Source organism: Ovis canadensis, chromosome 6 (assembly GCF_042477335.2).
Source record: "Ovis canadensis isolate MfBH-ARS-UI-01 breed Bighorn chromosome 6, ARS-UI_OviCan_v2, whole genome shotgun sequence".
Classification (NCBI taxonomy): Eukaryota; Metazoa; Chordata; class Mammalia; order Artiodactyla; family Bovidae; genus Ovis; species Ovis canadensis.
The window spans coordinates 24,019,191-24,028,576 of record NC_091250.1 but is presented as its reverse complement, the minus strand read 5'-3'; the positions used below and the strand labels follow the sequence as shown (position 1 = coordinate 24,028,576).

The following is a 9,386-nucleotide window of genomic DNA, read 5'->3' as shown; positions in this document are numbered from 1 at the left end:
TTTTGATGTCTTGGTTATAGATGTCTTCGGCAAATAATTCTAAAATGTGGATAGTTGTGATCTTAGTATAAATTGCCATTCCAGTTGGTTAAGTGTCTTCATATTATATGACTAAATATAGTCATATGGAATCAAACTATGATAAATGATTTGATGAAATTATACTTGTTTGTGGAAAATATTTTTTTGCACAGAAATCCTTTAATTTTCTTTATTTTCACACATTAAAAGATGAAACACACTATACAAATAGCTTTTCAAAGCAGATTACACGTGGGTCAGTTCAGACCGACTCTCCAGGCCTGCTGGCCTAAGAGGGGCCCTGGCCGGCAGCCGGGGCTCACGTGGCTAATGGGTTGATTCGGATGCAGAAGCGTGCAGCCCTCAACACGGAAAGTCCCACCCTCTAGTCTTAAATTAGGTTAAATGGCATCGTGTCCGTATGGACAGACAGAAAGTGTGGCGATCCTGAGCAGCTCCAGTCGTCCCAGCTCGCGATGGGAGCCTGGGCCTCAGGCGGAGCAGGAGTCTGGAGGCTCTGACGCTGCGCACTCGGCTCCCCTCCCTGGGGGGGCGAGGGGCTGTGCCCGGGCTCAGACTCTTTGGGGTTGAGCCAGGAAACTGTAGGTGGCCTCCTCCCTGTCCACTAGCTCCAGATACTTTATCTCGATCAGAATGTCAATGCATTTCTTGATTTACTGGGCCCTGGGACTTGCATCTTGAGGACAGCTGAGTCAGTACTTCTCCAAGTAACTGCTGGTGTTTTAGGACCTTCCTCATTGTCATAATTCTCACAATAGCCGTTGGAACCAGTAGTTTGAGATCTTCCTGGATGTTTAGGTGTGTGGTTTCTTATTCTTGCTTCTGTTCTGTTTTCATTGGCACATTGAAGTTAACCCTTCATTTCTTATTATTATAACCAAGATTTAATTTTATTAAGGTATCTGGCTTCAATTCCACCTCATCAGCATTTGCATTTTCATCTTACAAGACCAATAACTTTGACTTCCATAAAACCTGTAGGACTTGTGCCAAAATGTCCGTCATTATCTGGGTGCTCCCAGTCAGCTGCTGATGGCCTAAGCATCCTCTGTGTTGTACTGGAGCAGGATGGCCATCTGGACTGTAAATGCCCACAAAGTGTATCTGTTTTTGAAGTAGTTTGTTACTAATTCTCCTTTTCATACTTGATATAACCACATCAATTTTCTGCCACTGTGACGGCTGGAGTAAAAGGCTGTGAATTGCTGGTAACTCCCTTCCAGCTAAGACAGCAAGGCAAACGTACAAGGTTGCTGAAAGGGCCAAAATCTGAAACTCAGTACTTGAATACTGAAATCCAAGTCCAGTGGCTCGGAGTTCATCTGGTCCTTTTTGAACTGCTCATTCAAATATTTGCTTAAACCAATGTCTTGAAACATCTGCTGAAGTTTAGCAGCATACTCAAACTCACAAGCTTGCTGTAGCTTAAAGATTGTGCTCACCTCGGCATCGTCACTCTCATGCTCTGATGGACAACCTCCTGGCCAGCAGAGACAACCTCTTCATGTAGAACTTCTGAAACATGTCTTTGTCTTCTGTTTATTTGAAGACCACCATCACTTGGTTGAGTGTGTCTTCAAGTTCTGCTTCTTATGGATTCTTTGAACTCTTCTTTAACAGGGAGTCACAGTATCAAGTCAGCAACTAGGGGCATTTACTAGACGAGCCATTTTGGTAGCCATGTTGTTTATGAAGCAACCTCAAGCCTTGTCCAGTGAGGCCAGGAAGCCAGCATCATTGTTGAATGCCGACATCACCAGGGCATTGTATTTTTTATGAACATCCAACACTGTCTCTATATACATTTTGGGGTCTTTTAATGCAGCTTTTCCACACTTCTCAATTGCTGCAAGACTGATTATGCATGTGTGTCTCCAGGAGTTTTTTCAATTTTCCCAGGCCATCCTGAATTCTAGACACAAGATTATATATGAGACCCAAATTTTCATTTTTGTCAGCATCCAGCAGGTTCAGGAACTGTGTGGAAGATCTCCGGGTGTTTCTTGATGGCACCTTCTGGCACTTTATGGCAAGCTCGTCCTCTGTGCTCTCAGGAAGGTACACCTGGACCCTCCACTGTTCCTCCAGCAAACGGGTCTCTGCCTTTTTCATATGTTCAGTAACCGGGTTCTGCTGCAAGAATTCAGCACTCTCTCTGGTAAAAATTATTTCTGTGTCAGCCAGAAACTGAGATGCAAGGATTCTTTGTACACTGTTAGCATAGGGCCCTTCACAAAGGCATCATCTTCATTCAACCCCAGTTCCACGTAAGACCATACAACTCCACTTGCCAGTCTTGTATTGAAGGCTTCACCATTTCTTTCTTTTTCAATGAGTTTTAAAACAGCATTTGTTTCCTCTTTATTCAGTGGCCTGAAAATCCAGTCTCTTCACGTCACCAATGCAAGAGAATAGATTTCATAGATCCCTTTCCATCCTTGGTCACATTCCTGGTGAACCCAATGTCTATTGAGGCAGGCGTACATCCCGTTCAGCACTTTGCTTGAAAATCGGTAGTCTTCCCATTGCTTAGTGTAGAACTTCAGTACACCCACATACATAAAATCATCTCCTTCCTTAAAAAGATTTGTCAAGTAATTCTTCAGGAATTCTTTAAGCCGTTTGTACAATTCCAAGCCCGCAAACTGAGCTCCCCCAGAGTCTGCTCCTTTTTTGATTTAGGAGAGACACCAGCTCCTTGAGCCTGGTTGAACTGGCAAACACTCGTGCGGTAGTTACACATGTGACTGTAGAGTTCCACGGATCTGGACATGGCCATGCTCCATCTGGTGTACCCTTGCTGGATGCCAGCTCTGAGGTCATCCCAGATCTGGTCGAGGCCAATGTGCTTCAGTCTGTGGGGGTTCTGACTTCTGTTGGGTGACATGGCCAATAATATTCTGAAGTTGTCCAGTGCAGCAATCTTTAGTCAAGGTTCAGCTAATTCTCCATCAGATGGAAATAAACAGTATCATTCCAAATTTATTCACAGCAGCTCAGAAAGGATGTCCTTTGAATGGAGAGAATGAAATCTCATCACAGGCCAACCAACTCTGGCTCCCGCTGGGGAGAAGTTGGAGGGGGATGGCCGGGAAACCTTCGCAACCATCTCCTCACCAGCCCGTGGCACAGGAGGGGCCCTGGAAAACATTTTTTAATTCACCAGACCCCTTTAGATAACCATTGTAAGGAATAACAAAGTCTCCACAGCCTATCTTCCGAATTAAGCATGCCCTAGCTACTAACATTATTAAATTGCCAGTCTTTCAAAATATCCAATAAATTTTATAAATTTCACGTTGCCTTACATAGAAACAAAATAATCACATAACCTGACTACCTCTAGATAATCACCCAAAATGGCTGTGAAGAGACCTAATGAAAATAATGTTTCATTTAACCTTTTATGAATTGGTAAACAACTGTAAGATTAATGAAATGACCTTTTCAAAGCAAAGTAACTGAATCCATTTTTTAGGTCAGATTAGTATGATTTATTCATTAATACTATTTTTTAGTAACTATCAATATGACCATGAGATTAATATCAGTATAATATTTTTTTTACTATTTAACCTCCATTTCCCCTAGGAATGTAATACCTACACTGCTACTTATTATTCTTTTTTTTTCTTTATTTTTAATTTGCTCATTTATTTATACAACAAATATTTACTTTATTTTACTTTACAATACTGTATTGGTTTTGCCATACATTGACATGAATCCACCATTGGTGTATACAAGCTCCCAATTCTGAATCCCCCTCCCACCTCCCACCCCATATCATCTCTGGATCATCCCCATGCACCAGCCCCAAGCATCCTGTATCCTGTATCGAACATAGACTGGCACTTCATTTCTTACATGATAGCATACATGTTCCAATGCCATTCTCCCAATTCATCCCACCCTCTCCCTCTCCCTCTGAGTCCAAAAGTCCATTCTATACATCTGTGTATCTTTTCTGTCTCATATACAGGGTCATCATTACCATCTTTCTAAATTCCGTATATATGTGTCAGTATACTGTACTGGTGTTTTTATTTCTGGCTTACTTCACTCTGTATAATCGGCTCCAGTTTCATCCATCTCATTAGAACTGATTCAAATGAATTATTTTAATGGCTGAGTAATACTCCATTGTGTATATGTACCACAGCTTTCTTATCCATTCATCTGCTGATGGACTTCACTTCATTCTCTGATTAGTAATCAACTGGATATTCAAGAAGGCCCTTCTGAAGATGTCTGAACTTCTTTCCTTGGGTGACTCTCTTTTCTGCAGTACTCTGTCCTGCAAATTTTACCCACCCTGGCTTCATAAGACATGGAGTTCTATCTCCTTAATTCAGGGAGCTACCAGGCTCCAATAATGTATTTGTTTTAGACCTGTTATCTTCCTTTAGTGTTAACTGTGAAATTCCATTGCTTAGGCTTGAAAATAATGATAGTGAAAAATAGTCTCAAAGAGAGAATATGTTGTTTCTCCTTTTGCAGCTAGAGAAGTAGAGACAGAATTCAAATTAATAAATTTAGAGCTGATATCAAATTGAGAATATTCTCAAAATGCCAGTCTTCTTTCTTGTCAAATGTGGAGGCTGTATAAAAAATGTACAATTCTGTTTTATTTTCTATTATTGCAAAATTCTCCTTGGAAGTATTATTTGAACAAATCAATATTTTAAGATGTCTGGATTTCAGAGATCAACCTATGCCCTGTCATTAAACAGCTTATAGCTTCTAATTATCCAAATTATATCATTATGGTTGTTGTTTGATGTAATAATATTTTACTCCTGCATATTCCTGAGAAGGAAGTGTGTAGTGTATACTTGCAGAGTTTAAATTTGACACTTCTGATTTCTTCCTTCAGAGTTGAATGAAAAGACAAGCCACAGACGGAGAAAATATTTGCTCTCTGTACATCATGTATTGCATAATGAGCTTGCATCCAGATTATGGTCTTTAGAAATAATTTTAGAAGCTCAGACTCTTAATGAATATAATAAATTTCATAAAAAATATGATCCAATTTTTTTTTGAGTGGGCAAAAGATTCGGACACTTTCCCAAAGATAGATGACCAACAAACTCATGAAAACATATTCGACATCATCAGTCCCTGGGGAAATGCAACTTATAACCACCTAGCAATATTATTTGTAATATCCATCAACATATGGAATAGACACATAAATTGTAAGGTTTCCATACTTTAGAGCCAGACACGACTTAGTGACTGAACAACAACAATACTATAAGATAGAATACTGTGCTGCATTTAAAACAAATTAAGTATTGACTCATGCTGCAACATAATGAATTTCAAAAAAAGTATCTCAGTTAAAAAAAAAAGAACAAAATTAAAGATACATACTCTATAACTCTTTCATATGAAATTTGAAAGCATACACACTGATCCACTTTGACAAAGCAAATCAGCCATTGCCTGGGGATTGGCTGTAGAGGTAGGAGGGCGGCATTGCAAAGAAACAAAAGGAAATTTGGGGGAATAATGAATATGCTTGTTATCTTAATGGTTAAATAAATTAATATATTTATTTGAGCTTTGAAAACTGTGTATTTAAATATGTGCTTCAAGTAGCATTGTCTCATTAAACAAAGGAATGAAAACAAACAGAAAAGGACCCTCATCCAGGAGAGAGATGAAGTAAAGCCCTCCACCTTTTAGGAAGTCGAGGGGGTATGGTTTTACTTTTATAACTCTTGAGGATATTCCAGAACCAGGAAACTCCTCGTATGATTGAGTGTTTCAAGATTTTTTGCAAATGCTAACAATGCTTTGATAGATGAGCTTAAAAATTAATTTTGATAGTACATAAATAATGCGACTGGGTTTGAGTAAACTATCCATACAGCAGCTAATTTTTAGTATGAAGAAATACTAAACCATTGCTGTTAAAAAGTACCATTGAAAATAAGCTGTCCAAGTTCTTGTGTGGCTGCATTTGGATTCTGTAACTAACTCACAGTGCTCTGAAGCACAAACAGCCTTGCCCTAGTCTCCACTAGCTTGGAGAGATAAAAGGCTACATGAAACCTACATTTTGTATCCAAAGAGAGGTCTAAAAGCATTTGAATGCAATGTCAAACAATTTTCATGGTGTCTTTAAATTTAACAAATACCAGTGAAAGGCAACATCTGACTGTAAAAGGCCAGCTTCTCTTCACAGCCCACTTTATTCTCATGAAGCAGCGTTCTCAAATTTTTGCTCCAGCAATCCTCTTTTTTTCACTTCACTTTAATTTACTTTTTTCAGTGAAGAAAACTGCCTTTCTCTATCTGTGATAAATAATGAAGTCTTTTCAACCGGAGAGAATAAGATTGGCTGCAGAGATTTCATTATTGTCTCAATAAGATACTTCTAGAGCCAGGGAAAATAACCCTCAAAGTACAATTGGTTAAACACTTTAGTCATTTATGATGTCACTATAGGATAATATAAAATATGTGTACCAAACACAGGGAAATGGACTCTAATTGCTGACATTTGTCAATTATTTGTAAGGAATAATTTTTATCATTTCTCAAAATAATTGACAAGGCAGAGTCCAGAAATGATTTTAAAAGAGTCATTAATATACATTTTGTAACCCTTTGAGATGTAATAACCATCGTTTGGCAAACAGAATCGTTCATACTGGTACTTGGTCAGTGCTCTCCTGCAATTTCTTCATTAGTTTTCAAGAAGTATGAAATCATCTCTAAGAAGGAAAAGAAAACAAAAAATCTTCCAATCTTCCTAATATAGAATACGTTTTAAAAGTTTCCTTTAGTATCTAAACCTCTATGTTAATTATCTTCTGATGCTTCAGTTCAATTCAGTTTAGTCACTCAGTTCTGTCAGATTCTTTGCAGCCCCATGGACTGTAGCATGCCAGACTTCCCTATCCATCACAAACTCCCAGGGCTTGCTCAAACTCATGTCCATCGAGTCAGTGGACATCCATCCATCTCCTCCTCTGTCTTCCCCTTCTCCTCCTGACTTCAATCTTTATTGGCATCAGGGTCTTCCAATAAGTCAGTTCTTCACATCAGGTGGCCAAAGTATTGGAGCTTCAGCTTCAGCATCAGCCCTTCCAATGAATATTCAGGAGTGATTTCCTGATTTACTAGGATGGACTGGTTGGATCTCCTTGCCTTCCAAGGGACTCTCAAGAGTCTTCTCCAACACCATAGTTCAAAAGCATCAATTCTTTGGCACTCAGCTTTCTTTATAGTCCAGCTCTTACATCCATACATGAATACTGGGAAAACTATAGCTTTGACTAGTTGGACCTTTGTTGGCAAAGTAATGTCTCTGCTTTTTAATATGCTGTCTAGGTTGGTCATAGCTTTTCTTCCAAGGAGCAAGTGTCTTTTAAAGGCTGCAGTCACCATCTGCAATGATTTTGGAGCCCAAGAAAATGAAGTCTGGCACTATTTCCACTGTTTCCCCATCTGTTTGCCATGAAGTGATGGAACCAGATGCCATGATTTTAGTTTTTTGAATGTTGAGTTTTAGACCAGCTTTTTCACTCTCCTCTTTCACTTTCATCAAGATGCTCTTCAGTTCCTCTTTGTTTTCTGCCATAAGGATGGTGTCATCTGCATATCTCTAGTCTTTCCCTTTCTACTGTTTTCCTCTATTTCTTTGCATGGATCACTGAGGAAAGCTTTCTTATCTCTCCTTGCTATTCTTTGGAACTCTGCATTCAGATGGGTATATCTTGCCTTTTCTCCTTTGCCTTGAGCTTCTCTTTTTTTCTCAGTTATTTGCATTCTGATGCTCACTTCCATGTTAAAAACTGTACTAGATAAAAATATAAATTTGAATGACTTAAACAAAATAATTCACAATGTAAAAAGTATATCAGCAATTACAATAATTAAGTTTTCACACTTGTGACTAGACACAAAACATACGTTAAGTAATTCCTTCATTAGCTACACAGTAACTGTGTAGTATTAGACTTTGAAAATGCTAAGCTGTACTATCTTAACCTATGTATTATCTAAATTAGCCTCTCCTTTGTCTATCTGCCTTTTTGTCAATATGTCCTTGACCCTCATGTCTGCATCTCTTTGTCCAACCTTCTCTGAACTAAATATTTATAAAATAACTTCTTTCTGATAACCTCTAACTGTATGATTAACAGGTATATTAATTTTTTTTGCTGCTGTAAAAAATTACCACAAATTTATTGATTTCAACCACATAATAGTATCGTATTTCTATAGATTAGAATTCTATCACAGGCTACTCCTGGGCTAAAATCAACCTGTCAGTAGTGTTGAGTTCCCTTCTTGAGGTTTTCTGAGAAAATCCATTTCCTTGCCTTTTCTGGAAGCCACCTGCATTCCTTGGATTATGTCCCGCTTAACCATATTCAGAGTCAGCATCATTAAGTTGAGTCCTCACTCTGCCATCTTTCTCATTCTCCTTCTTGTACTTCTCTCTTCCACTCTTAAAAAGAAAAAAACATAATTACATTGGATCCGTCCAGATAATACACACTAATTTCTCTATTTTTAATGTCCACTTATTTGAATACTTCAGTTCAGTTCAGTTCAGTCACTCAGTTGTGTCTGACTCTTTGCAACCCCATGAATCGCAGCATGCCAGGCCTCCCTGTTCATCGCCAACTTCCAGAGTTCACTCAATTCCCCACTAATATATACAGTGATGTACTCAACAGTTTCCAAATCTGGATGTAAAAATCTTTGGGAAGTCATCAATCTGCTGCCACAATAAACCACCTTAAGATACACAAAATTATCTCCATCTCTCCTAAGAGGTCAGTTCTTCCCCCCATTTTTTTTTTTCCCCATCTGAGTACTTACTACTTTCAGGCCAATTCATGCGTTCATCCTAAGTCACTTCAGTTATGTCTGACCCTGTGCAACTGTGGGTTGTAGCCCATCAGGCTCCTCTCTTCATGAAATTCTCCAGGCAAGAATACTGGTGTGGGTTGCCACACCCTCCTCCACGGGATCTTCCTTACCTAGGGATCAAATCTGTCTCTCATGTCTCCTGCATTGGCAATTCAGGTCAATACCTTAGAATAAATAGCCCCTTGTCTCCTCTCAGTTTCTTTACTCCTCATCCAACCAGCTGCAAGACTTGAGGCTCTAAAATCAACATAAATCCCAATATCTCCCTTTCCACTGTGACTACACACGTCCATGCCTGGATTATCTTCACTGGACAGTCATTGCAGCCACCAAACAGTCTGCAGTTTTTCACACAGCATCCACGGTAATGTTTTAACCATAATTCTAATGCCAGTTTTTATCTGCTTTAAATTTTTTAAAAAGTTTTCTATTGCATTTAGGAAAAA

The 9,386-nt window shown here is 38.9% G+C and overlaps 1 pseudogene; it reads right to left on the bottom strand.

Moving 5' to 3' along the window:
- Window positions 1-593: 593 nt before the first annotated feature.
- LOC138442860 (cullin-1 pseudogene) lies at window positions 594-2,929 on the bottom strand (annotated as a pseudogene).
- Window positions 2,930-9,386: the final 6,457 nt, after the last annotated feature.